This window comes from Dendrobium catenatum, unplaced genomic scaffold, assembly GCF_001605985.2.
Source record: "Dendrobium catenatum unplaced genomic scaffold, ASM160598v2 fragScaff_scaffold_1391, whole genome shotgun sequence".
Lineage (NCBI taxonomy): Eukaryota > Viridiplantae > Streptophyta > Magnoliopsida > Asparagales > Orchidaceae > Dendrobium > Dendrobium catenatum.
The window spans coordinates 991,195-1,004,142 of NW_021319853.1; the positions used below are offsets into that span (position 1 = coordinate 991,195).

The window sequence follows — 12,948 nt, forward strand, 5'->3', positions numbered from 1 at the left end:
GTGCCTACAATATACCCTTCTACACCTTTATTTTCCTCCACCACAGCATTATTTTTAGTCAACCCAATATTTACTTTTAGACTATCAGATGACACTTCATCAACTGTCTCCAAAATTATTTACTCACTTATATTATCTTCAACAATTGGTTCGAACGACATTCTAGCATAGGTAATGAAAACACATATAAGTTAACTCAAATATTGACTTAACAATAATTCACTATAAGGAATATAAACACGTATAAACATATACAAAAAAAAAAAAATCATTTAAAAGCAACAATGATAATGGCTAAAACATTCTTTACCGGTAATTATATCAAAGTATTCTAAAAAATAATAATTATACCAATATAGTTTTTTTCTAGCAAATAAAGCTTTATCAGGTATTTAAAAGCAACAATGGTAATGGCTAAAATGTTCAAACATTGACTTAACAATAATTATACCACTAAATTTTTTTTCCTGGCAACTAAAGCTTTATCCTAGAACCTCATTTCCTCACAAAGTTCTTTACCAGAAATTATATCAAAGTATACTAAAAAATGGATAACTGCTTAAACGAAGGTGATCTGATCTGTTTACTGAACTTTTCATGTAGATCTTCAACAATCATCAAATGGCTTCAACGAAACAATGATAACAAAACAACGAAGAATTATTTCAGAAAAAAAATCTGTTTACTTATAGTATACCTATCAAACGGCTTCAACGAAAATTTACTTAGATCAGCTTGTGAAGTCCTCAATTGTGCGAACACAATAAAAACTTCCGGCAAATTAAAAAAAAAAAAATTGAAGCAAAGTTAATAGAATCTGAACTTACCTAAACCGCAGCAGATAAAAACTTCGAGAGCACCAGATGAACGAAGGCAAGAAGCGATGATGAAGGCAAAAAGCGACCTAACCATAGCAGTTAGCAGCTAAAGTACCAAAAAAATGAAGTCAAGAGAAGATTATGAAGGAAATAAGTGAACTAACCGGAGAAGATAGCAGGTCTAGCTTGCGAAGTCCTCAACTGCGCGGACACAATAAAAACTTCAGGCATATTAAAAAAAAAAAAAACTGAAGCAAAGTTAATAGAATATGAACTTACCTAAACCACATCAGATAAAAACTTCGAGCACCAGATGAACGAAGGCAAGAAGCAATGATGAAGGCAAAAAGCGACCTAACCATAGAAGTTAGCAGCTAAAGTACCAGAAAAACGAAGTCAAGAAAAGATTATGAAGGAAATAAGTGAACTAATCGGAGACGATAGCAGGTTGAGGCGTTGAGCACCGGAAGAACGAATTCACCCTAGCTGAGGAAGGAGCGCCGCACTCTACCTCACGAACGAAAGAAGTATGTGGACCGGCTCTTGGCTTCGTCGAATTAATGTTTAGGGATTTTTACATTATTGGCTTTCGTTCGGTTCATATTTTGTCCAGTTCAGCATGTCGCAGTGTATTCATTTCGAATTTCAGAAATTCAGTTCCCGCCCAAATTAATCGAGCCGGCTCGACGAGCCCTCGAGCCGGACAGGGTAAATCTCGAACTCGAGCTCGTTAATACACCGATCTCGAAATTAAGCTCGAACTCGAGCTCGATGCTCGATAGGCTCGACTAGCGAGCTCGTTAACGAGTCGAGCTCGAGTCAGCTCACGAGCCATCTTGACTCATTTGCACCCCTAGACTCATGCTAAATTAATTTTCAAATTCTAGAGAGCTCAGCATTACAGTGGCGACAACTCAAGTCATAGGGCCCAAGAGGGAAAATTTTACATTTTGGGAAAATGCACACAGACACATAGGACCTACTTCAGAATACATGTAGACTCTCACATGAACATAAAACATGCTCAAACACATAGAAGAGATTCAAATACAAAAATTTAGTCATGACACATCATCAAAAAATTATCTTGATCGGGCACGAGTCTCAAAGCAAACTAAAGATGGAAACTTCAAAAATTAAATCCTGGATCATTTGAACTCCGATTTCAGTAAACTTACAGTTGAACTAAATGTCTCAGAAATTCAAACCCAAATGGGTCCAAATAAAAGACTCGAAGCATATTTGGAAGGTTCAAACCATAATTTGGATTACCAAAAAGTTTCCAAACGAGACATGCTTATAATCGAATCGAGCGGCTCGACGAGACGAATCCAACGAGCCCAAGGTTGTCAAATATAGATATCATTAAGACATTCAAATGCCCAGCAAACAATTAAGGGGATCAACATCGATCGTCCATTCAAACCATTCACAACATATCCTTGATCTTCCTCCTATTTACTAGCCATGCCACTCTCAGAAAACTATAAATAGAACCCTCATTTCTCATAGAAAAGGGGCCGAAGGAACGAGGGAAAGAAGAGAGGAGAGGAAAAAAAATAAGAAATTTCTCTTGCCACCAAACTCCTTCTCGACCCCCTACTAGCCACCGACCGTAGTTGAACTTTTGCCAAACTTCTGCCCAACCACCAACTGACACTGGACTTCTGCCTGACCGGCAACTAATGTTAGACTTATGCCCAGCCTCCAACTAACACCGGACTTCTGCACGACCACCAACTAACGATGGACTTTTGCCTAACCGCCAACTGACGCTGAACTTCTCCCCGGCTACCAACTAACTTCGAACTTCTACCCACTACCAACTGACGCCGGACTTCTGCTAGGCCTTCAACTAACGCTGAATTTCTGTCCATTCTTTGATTGACATCGGACTTCCACCCGACTTTCTACTGACGTCGGACTTCCACCCAGTTGTTGACTGACGCTAGACTTCTGTCGGGCCACCAACTAACGTTGGACTTTCACCCTGCTTCCAATTCTTGTTGGACTAGAACCCAAAAACGGTCTTTCCGATCTTCGTCGCCCATCGACTATAATCCTTATGATCTCCATCACTTGATAATAGTCTTTCGACATTTGTCGGGCATCGATTATGGTCTTTTCGAGCTCCGTCGTCAGATAACAATCTTTTCTGACCACTATGGTCTGTCGACTACGATCATTCTGACCTCCGTTGCCAGATAATTATATTTTTAAACTCCGTCGCCATATTATGGTCATTCTAAACTCAGTCACCAGACAACGGTCTTTTTGACCACCATCGCCTGCCGACTATGGTCCTTTCGACCTTCGTCGCCAGATTACAGTCCTTTAGCCCTCTGTCACCAGACAACTGTATTTCTGATTACTATCATCTATCGACTATGGTCCTTCCGACCTCTGTTGTTAGACAATGATCTTACTGACCTCCATCTCTCACCGACTACGATCCTTTCAACCAACATCATCCGACTACGATCTTTCTGACCTATGTCGCCAGCCTACTATGAACCTTTCGACCAAACAAACACGTCAATAGTGATTCTTCTAATTCCCACCATGTACTGCACTTTATATGATGTATATTTATTACATCAACCCAAGGACTTCCCCACAAGTAAGGGCCTCATTTGTAATCAACTTCAAATAATAGTTGATTCATTCAAATTGGGCAAAGCCCTATGATTTTTCCCTTTTCATGGTTTTCCACGTAAAAATCTTGGTGTTTTTTATAAATGTTACACCCTCTCTTTTATCTGATTGTGTGCTGGATTTTCATATAAAGCTAAGACATTAAACTTTATATTTCTCCACCGCCACAAATATTTCAGGATGCAACAAGTGGATTACCTCAAATTAGGTCGAATCAGAACAAATAGAACTGTATATTTATTATGGAGGTGTCACATATAGTGTCATTTATATGATTAATTGAAATCAATACAAGTTGTATATCTTATGATTAATTATCAATTACCATATAAATGAATCAACGAGTTCTATCATTTATATACTCATGCAAATTACAATTAAACAGATATAGGGAAAGCCAGGTTGAGGCTAGTATTTTCCATCACTCTAGTTGTGAAAATATTTTGATTGTGATAAGTAATCTTAGTTCTACTTCTATTTTTTATGATATTAAGTTTTATTTATTTTCTCTCTATCCTAAAATTGATTAAAATATAATATCTCATATTCTAGCTAACATCCACCATATATCTTTTGATATATGGTATATATCATCACTTGAACATTTTGATTGATTAATATATTTTTTTATTATTATTAATTTACATATATATCATTTTTTTTAGAAATGGCCACATATGAAACAGTCAAGATTTAATATACTACATTTGTACATGAAATATATAATATGCATAAATTCATTATTCATCTTTTCTAACATGCATTTTGACATAATACAAGCATACTAATGAGTGTACTTGATACATTTATATACTATAATCATTGTATATGACATGTATATTATCACAACCCAACTCAATAAGACCCACAGATTGGACATGCCCTATCATATTGGTTTGTAACAGGCGAACCGTAAGATCTAAGTTTTGAAAACTTTTCAAGTTCTTCATCCAATTTTAACTTTAAAATTATCGACAAACCACGTAGCCATTAACAACTACTAGTGTACTGAAAATAAACTCATTCATAAAATTTTCTTTTCATTTTATCGTCAAAATGTGTATACAATTACTACATTACAGTACATGACTACATACTATAATATAGAACAGAACAACTTATATAATTAGTCATTATTGTACACAAATTAAAAGAATAGAAATACCTATATCGACTAAGATCAAATCTTGAAAATTATTACTCAACTGATTCTTTTCCCTTTCTAAACCCGGAAAATAGAAGACAAAAAAACTATAAGCTAACTACTACATGATGCCCAAAGTTCTAGCGGACCACCACCTTACGCCTGAAGTTCCACCGGATAAACACCTGACGCCCGGAGTCCCACCACCTAATTCCCGGAGTTCTGTCGGACCACTACCCGACGTCGGAGTTTTGTCAGACAACTACCCGATGATGGAGTTCTATCAGACCACTACCTGACAACGGATATCTATTAGACCACCGCTTGACGTCGAAGTGCTGCCATCTGCCTGAAGCCGAAGTCCACTAAGAGACGCTGGACTTTCATCCCTATTTTTCACTAGATTTCAATTATATCTTTGACATTTGTAATATGATCATCCTTAGAGACGAGTCAACCCACTGTAATCTATCCAAACACTATTGGAACCATTTCAACTCGACAAGGCCCATGGGTTTTCCCCTTTTCAGTGATTTCCAAGTAAAAAATCTTGTATTATCTGTATGTGAGCTGGATATCCGTACAACGCTAAGACGCAATAACTCTATCGCCACATATATTTTAGCCCGCAACCAAAATGAATTCCTAGTTATTATACAAGAATTGTGAAAAAAATAAATTTAGATTTGTAAGTTGATGAAAATGATTAATAGTTGCTTCCATTGGACTTATTTATAATTGTGAATTATTAAAAATTCTGATAGATTAATTAAGAGATAAAATAGATAATTCTCACACATTAGATCTTAGGGCGTCACATATATGATATATCATAGTCTTTTGGAGCAAAAAATAAATCCATAAATTGAACAATTTTGAGTGCTAGCAATTGGGTAAAACATAAGAAAATATATATATTTTAATTATTTTAATGAATAAATTAAAACCCAAGGCCTTAACATATATATCCTATTTTATTTTTGACCTAAGGCTAATGCTTTCATGAAATCCTAAAGCCTCTATCACAAAATCTGTCATTAAGCCTTATTCTTTGAGAAAATTCATTGTGATTATAGTATTCGATGGAGAAAAAAAAAAAAAAAAATTGCTTGCCTTTTCTTAATATTTTGGCATGAATAAGCTCAATTTCTCTAATTTATGAGTAAGAATGTACTTACACGTTCGATTTTATTTTTAGTGATTTTACTTTTTATTTTTGATGAGTGTTACAATTCCTACAATTGCCGACCACGACCGCCGTAGCCTCTTCCGGCGTTCTTTGCCCGTCACTACCTAGCATTGCCTTCGGCCACCACCGTTGACCGACCAATGACGACCTCCGCCCACTGCCGTTGACCACCATTGTCGACAGTCACGATTGACCACCGACCACCGCCCACTACCCTCTTTGTATTTTACATTGTATTCATTTTACTTCAAAACAAAAATTTCTTACAATCTTTTTACACTCATCCAAATAACTCCAAAATATTCATTTTTAAGCCAAATAAATAACCCCTAAGTGAAGCATGCATGCATGCATGAACTTAAGTTGGGATTGGACTAAGTAAAAATTGTATGTGTTTGAATGATTGATTATCTCTTATTATTTTCTTAATATTTTTATTTGCTTGTAAATCCTCAATTTTTTCCTCATGTTAGCTTACCTTGCGAGAAACCCATTAAAATTAAAAAAAAAGTTCAATTCATGCCCACACCGAAAAGTTGCCTCCTCTATGTCGAAGGCTGCAAGGAAGATGGACTTATTTGCCACCAAAGTTGATCGAAATTACAAGTTTGTTATGAGTTATTCAACCACTCCATTAGGCTAAAGTCATTAAAAAAACTCACCAAAATAACCAACAACTTTTTATCCAAAGTGGATTAAAATTCTCACACCAACTCAATGTGCGGGGAAATTATTACGTGAGTTCACCAGATCATCCGAATGCCAATTAGGATGAGCCATATCACTCGATACATAACGGTACATAATAAATTGGTAACGTGATGCATCTTGATTGCCCTCCTAACGACGTCCGATAACCATACGTAATAATTTCTCTAATGTGCGACTCTTTAGAAGTTACAAATTGCGTGAATAACTAACTATTAACCAACTCTTTAGATGTTTACTTCCCATTAACAAACATCATTAATCATTGTTATCTAATATTATTAGATTTTTAATTTTTAGTCATTCACTTAGCATTGAATTTTGTCTTAAATCTATAAATAAGATATTAAAATATGAGGTCAATACATTCTAATGAACTCAAGCAACATTTATTTTATAAATAAATTATAAATATTTAAATATTTATAGTTATACAAAAAAAGAAGATAATTTGAACCCACATATAAAGGTAATTTATATTCTTCATTTATTATATTTCCTTTTGTAAGAAGAAAATATTACTTGTGGTCAACGGACACCATTCATAGGCCAATCATGACGTGCCACATCACTTGATACTTAACGGTAATGATACACAGTAAATTAATAACGTGACACGTTTTAATTGATCTATTCTGATTGAATGACTGCACGTAATAGGAGAGTAGAAATATGAAGGAGAATTAGGGAGATGGAATTAGTATTCTATATTAATTACAAACCAGACACGTTTAATTCTAATATAATAACAAAACAAAGGGATTTTTTTTTTCTTTGTTAAATCTTTGTTTTCAAATGCGATTAGGGTAATGCTTCGGATCTAGGTTACGGTCTTCCTTTCCTTCGTAACGACGTTTCTTCTCTTTCTTTCTCGATTAATGCTTGCCGATCTCCTTCTTCAGCTAGCCACTCGATCAGCTCCATCCCGAGGCGGAATTCGGAAGGGAGTCTCTTATGATCTAAATTTATTGCGCATATTGCCTCTCTGCTGCTGAGTCCGAGGTAGGAGGTCTGATTCTTTCTTTTCTCTGTCTATCCTAAGGCAAATTGTTCTTCGATTCTCTATTTTCCCCAGATTAACTGATCCAAATACCTAAATTCATTAAACCTTCAAGTTTGTCAACGCACATGGATTAATAAATTTTGTGGTGTTTACTGCAATAAATTGGCAGTTTTTTCAGAATTTGCGATTTAAATAGAACTTCCAAGTAAATTCCTATCTAGATAATTGATCAAAACGTCTTGGGACCCCTAAAGCAGCTCTGTAGATCTGGCCCGCTCTAGATTCTTATATTGTGTATAATTTCAAAATTTAACTCTTAAAGTTTCTTCAAGTTCAACTCTCTTTATCCGTTTGGGTTAAATTATTTTGCCCTCTATTACTTGAAATCTTAGCTCAGCTAAGACCTCATCTCCTTCATGCTATGAAGATCTCCAAGGAAAGATTCTAATTTTCTTACTACGCTCGCTTTTTGCCCTCTACCTTATAGTATAAGGAGTTATTTGGTTGGCTAAAAAATGAATGTAGTTTAAAAAAAATACATTGTAAAATAAATATTTTGAAGTTGTTTAGATGAATGTAAAGTTAATACAAGTGAATGTTTTTTTGGAAGTAATGAATATAGTGTGAAGTCTAAAGATAGTGGCTGGCGGCGGGTGGCGATGACAGCGGCGGTGGTGGTGGCCGTCGGCGACCTATGATGGGTGCTGGTGGCTGTGGTGGCAGTGACTGGCAACAGCGATGGGCGAAGACGGTGTTGGGCGTAAACAGTGTTGAGGGGCGGGCGGCGATCAAGTGAGGTTGCTTATGTTGTGAACGATTCTCAATCAAAATTGAGCAAGTTTATTTCAAAAATAAACTAAAATAATTTACACTATATTTATTTTACTTAACATTTCTTTTTCATCCAATCAAAAACTTAGATTTACATAATCCATGCAGTTGTATTACTTTACAACACTTTGTATTTCAACCAATCAATACCTAAAACAAAAATAATTTACACTATATTTATTTTACTTAGCATTTCTTTTTCATCCAATCAAAAACATAGATTTACATAAGCCATGCAGTTGTAATACTTTAAACCACTTTGTATTTCAACCAATCAACACCTAAATCAAATCTTACTTCCAAATTTATGCCCAAAGCTGTGATAATTCCTCCATGTTAGTGTCCGATATTTAGAGCTTTCTAACACTAGCAACCTAAACATATTTGAGATTATTGGCTCATCAATAAAAAAAAAAAAAAAAGGTTTTTACATACATAATACTTATAATTATTGTAATTTCATTACTAACACCAAAATTATACTATTTACTTTTCTATCATCTAAATATCATTCCACTCATCTAAAATACCACTTCGTTAACTCCCGTTAAAACTCCACCCTAACCTTTTGAGTGGATGTGCGATTCATCTTTAGCAAATGGGAGAAAGAGGCGGATGGTACCAAGTTTTTATGAGTTATGTCCATGCTTTCTAATAAAACAAGAGAGAGGACGGGAGACCTGCGATATATTTATGTTTTTGCGATCCAAAGAGCAGGCGAAACAGGGATTGCGTGCAATTCATTTTGTCGAGCAAGCAAAACCATAGAGCCGGAGAAAGGAACGAATGGACGAAGCTTTAGAGCCTGAGTGCAATCCATTCAAGCGTGTGATCCTCTTTCTTCCATTTGCTGATTTGCATGTCCATGGGAAAGGTCAAGGTGGGGTTTTGATGAGAGTTAAAATCACTGGAATGGTATTTGGGTGGTAGAAAAGTAAATGGTATAGTTTAGGTGTTAGATATGTAATTACAATAGTTTTAACTTTTAAGTGTTATGTATATAAATTTTTTTAAAAAAATTATGGACACTAAAGAACTTGGAGGTTGACTCCAAGCCCTCTTCCTAATTGATGGCATTGATAACTTAGAGGTGATTGGGTGCTTTAGCTTTAACAATAAAGTTTTGGATTCGTGGCCTAATGTGTTCGAATTTGTGTATAAGTTTGTGAATTAGATATTACTAAACATTATCCTAATCAAGTGTGGCTTGGCTCTGATTCTGTGGAGTACATTCAATCTGTGGAGATGTAAGTGTTTTTCCCGTATTACTCCCATTGTAAATATTTGGCTCATTTGATAGATGTTTGCCCGATTTTATTTCCTATTTTAGTTGGTTTCCCTCCTGTGGGGGAGGGCGTTTCGATTGGTGCTCATTCTTCTCATGAGGTTGGTGTTAATCCACCATTGATTGGGGTGGATCAATGTGCTGATGGCGTTCCTCTTATTTCCATTGATGCTGATGGGTGTGATCCCGTTGGTATTAATGTTGAGGAGCAAGAGAATATGGCTACATTGGTTGAGGGTGATGATGTTTGCCTTAATACATATAATTTGGTTTCTCCTAATGTGGTTCTCCTTGAGAATGCTGATGCTAATTTGATTAGTGATGGTGTGGTGGAGGATTGTATTATTGCTTTGGCTCATAGCGAGGAGGGTATCGTTGGTGGAGTAGAGAAGATTTTTTGTCAAGATCTTGAGTTGGTGGCTAAGGATACGTTTGGTGATTTAGAAAGCTCTGCTGGCCATTTGAATCAAAATGCACCATTTTTTCTTCCTCTTATTGTGGGGAGTGTTTGTGGTGAAGCTTTGGTTGATGTTCATGTTGATCTTGTTTCGTCTAATGTTCTTCTGTCTCAAGTTATGTTGAGGTCGGGGAAGGCCTATTTGGATGGTGGCGCAATTGTTAAGGCGCAAATGGATTGACTTGAATGTTCTTCATCTTATCCTTCTGGCTTGAATGTTCTTCATCTTCTCATTCTGAAGGTGATGAATAGGAAGTGTTTGAAAAGGTTGGTGGTTTGCGTGATACTTTCGTTCGGGTGGGTAGTCGAAGGAAGAGGAAAGCCAAGAAACTGTGTTTTGTGTTTGGCTTGGTGGCTGTTGCTTTGGGCCTTGGGGTGTTGGGTTGTGTGGTATTTTATATGGCTAGTGGGGGTTTCTTCTTTTCTTGTGGTGTAGTTCCTCTTCTTTTGTTTTGTGCATATTGCTATTGTGGTGCCATTTTTTGGATATTTGGTTTTCGGATTTGGGTGGCTTTTTATTCTGGTTGTGACGATTGACTGCTGGGCTTATGGTGGGTTTCCTGCTTGCTGTGGATTTGCTGGATGCAGGTTGCTGCCTCTTTGGCTGGTTCGGTCCTTGGGATGGCTTTATTTATTTTTATTCTCTTGTTTAATTGTAATTAGTAGATCCAATAGCTCTTAGGTTTTACTTTAATGGCTGTATTTTTTGTTGAGCTTATGGATCTTTAAGGACTTGTAATTTCCCTTTTATTCAACGCGTAGGCCCCTCCACAGGTTTTATTAAAAAAAAAAGTATGAGTTTGTGGTTAAATTTAATCATAAGTTCCCCTACAACCCTACAGCCCTATCGACGACGGTATGATCACCACCATTTATTGTGAATGGGATGTCAAACAACAAATTAGTTGAGCTTGTGATAGGCTTACATAAAAATTAATGCGACATCAAAATAGTAAAATGGTGTTTCACTTGACAATAAGATTTACTTACCTTAAAAATTATTTTGTCAAAATTTACATTAAATTTTATTTAATCCTACTCAAAATTTGCTACCAAACAATCTTTAAGAGTTTTCTAGTTGCTAATATGGAATGAAATAAAAATAGATATATAATTTTAAATTTAAATATGTAAGTAAAAGAAATAGTTTTTTTTTTGAGGATTTATCTACATATACAGCAAATATATATATATATATATATATATTTGCTGTATATGTAGATAAATCCTCAAAAAAAATTATTATTATAAATAATATAATTAAAAGTTAATTTAATTATTAAATAAATTAACTAATAATATAATTATTATTTTGAATATTAATTATCTAATTTGAGTAATATTATAACTTAGGGATATTAATTAGCTTAATTTTAAATATTTATATTAATTAAATTACGTAGAATTACAGTCTTTTTCTCTTTCGATAATTCGATCAGTCATTTCTAGTTTGCTTTTCTCTTCTCCATTTCTTTTCTTCGCGCGGGAGGGTTTTGAACGAGTCTGCTAAAAGCCTTCGTCGCCTCCTTCGACGACCTTCAGTCCAGTTCGTCGTTCTTCCTGTTGGATCGGAAGTAGCGACGGGAGCCCGCTGGCTGTGAAGGTAACGATCTTTCTCCTTTTCGCGCGCTTCTTCAGTCAAATACCGTAAATCCACCGAACTCCGGGATTTAGTAAATCTCGGATTTACAGAGAAAAAGAGAAGTGGAGGATTTATTACGCCGTGAGTTCTACGGGCTGCTTAAATCCTGTTTGGAAGGATTTCGCATGAATCCTGCTTAAAACCTGTTGCTAAACAGCCCCCTTAATGTGACCATCGCGCCTGACTCCCTCCTTGTAGCGAACCTCCGCTCGCTATTTCATTGCCTTCGCCGCACTCTTCGATGATCCTGGTTCCCTGCCACTGCCATCCTGCCGCAGGTTGCGCATGCCTTATAGCTGAAAGCTGGAGCACTAGAGCGAAAGCGTCAAGGGAAAAGGCTGAGGGCTGGAGGTTGATATTTTTGTGGTACTTTTTTTATCTCTATTTCAGAGGTAGCGCCACGTTCTGGTTATCGAACATAGGATATCAGTTCTTCTTTGTTTCCTCTACTGTTTCCAGGTTGGAGTGGCTTGTGTTTTTGAAATTTAATTGAAAATTTCAGGTTTAGAATGAATCTTTGGACTTGGATTGTCTTTCTGGGTTTCTTTCATTGCTTGTGGGTGTTGGTTTATCCATTGTAAATCTATATAATTCTTAAGGTCTAGGATTGATTCATGCTCTGTTCTGTTGGAGAGTTTGGGTTCATAAGGAGAATTTAACGTTGGAAGTAGGCCTCATCTAGTAACCTTAGATTTTTATCCTGGATTGTAATATAATTGCTTTTAGTGAAGGTTGGGGTGAGTGGTAATTAGTGTAAGCTTATTCTGAATGGAGATGAAGCCGGTTTTAAAGACTAGGGCTAATGGCTTTCATGTTCTTGACAAGGGAACCTTTGCCATTCTCTTCTTTTGCAGATGTATTCTTCAATGGGCATGAAGGCATATTGATTGCTTTTTTGTGCATTTGTTGGTTTAAGTAGTTTCAGCAATCCTCTTGACTTCTAAATTTATTTCATAGAATTTGATATGCACTCAATCAAATTAAAAAGAAAGAGAATTTTGACTTGCCTCCAACCAAATAACTCCTGAATAAAAACAATTTACATTTCTTTTGTTTTGCATTTCTACAACTCTTGAATTTTAATACATTTAACCAAACAACCCTTAAAAGCATCTTAGATTTGCACGCCTCTTTTTGACCACTTAGATTAAATTCTGCCCATGAATTTAAATAAGGTTAACTTCCCGTAAACGTTCTTTTATAAATTATGCACTAC

The 12,948-nt window shown here is 35.9% G+C and overlaps 1 protein-coding gene across 4 annotated transcripts in view; it reads left to right on the top strand.

Moving 5' to 3' along the window:
• Positions 1–7,302: 7,302 nt before the first annotated feature.
• The window catches only part of LOC110103775 (SPX and EXS domain-containing protein 5), a 61,452-nt gene continuing 55,806 nt past the window's right edge, over positions 7,303–12,948 (top strand). The window contains exon 1 of one of the 4 annotated variants that reach the window (XM_020832604.2): positions 7,303–7,523. The gene's annotated coding sequence lies outside the window, so the exon portion shown is untranslated. Of the gene's footprint in view, positions 7,524–11,530; positions 11,694–11,781; positions 12,099–12,948 lie in introns of those variants that run through there. The other 3 variants (XM_020832605.2, XM_020832603.2, XM_020832606.2) reach the window with 3 other exon arrangements.